At 36.5% G+C, this 526-nt stretch overlaps 1 protein-coding gene across 3 annotated transcripts in view; it reads right to left on the bottom strand.

Annotated features, from left to right (window-relative positions):
- Positions 1-526, bottom strand: part of NNT (nicotinamide nucleotide transhydrogenase) — a 106810-nt gene that overhangs the window by 57595 nt on the left and 48689 nt on the right. The window lies entirely within an intron of this gene.

Raw genomic sequence — 526 nt, 5'->3', positions numbered from 1 at the left:
CCTTCAGGAGTTTGGTGATGTTATTGGAATACAGGGTGCTGGCCTGAGTGGCCATTCGGCTGGGAAGGTCTGTGTAGCCTATGTGAGTAATTCCCGAACCAAGAATATGTTTTCTTCAGTCAGACTGCCTGGTTCAAATGCTGCTTCTGCTACTTGCTGGCTGTGTGATCTTAACCTCTCTGTGTTTCAGTCTCCTCATCCATAAAATTATTAACCCTTTCTTCATCTGGAAAAGAAAATATTAATAACCCACCTCACTGAATTCTTGTAAGGAATAAATGAGCTAGGGTATGTGAAGTATTTAGCACAACACTAGGATTTACTAAATGCTAGCTATTATTATTACAGTATTAGTCAAGAAGCACTAAATTATCATAATCCACAGTGTTTTGTGTTGGGCATGTAAGACAGAAATCATATCACACATCTGAAGGTTTTCTCATCAACTATTTAATAAACTAATGCCTTTTCTATATTTAATAATGTCTATTTCTATAGTCTGTATAATAGAGAAAGAGAAAACAGA

This window comes from Propithecus coquereli, unplaced genomic scaffold, assembly GCF_000956105.1.
Source record: "Propithecus coquereli isolate 6110/MARCELLA unplaced genomic scaffold, Pcoq_1.0 Scaffold91, whole genome shotgun sequence".
Classification (NCBI taxonomy): Eukaryota; Metazoa; Chordata; class Mammalia; order Primates; family Indriidae; genus Propithecus; species Propithecus coquereli.
The sequence above is the reverse complement of the archived record's forward strand: the minus strand, read 5'-3'. Positions and strand labels throughout refer to the sequence as shown.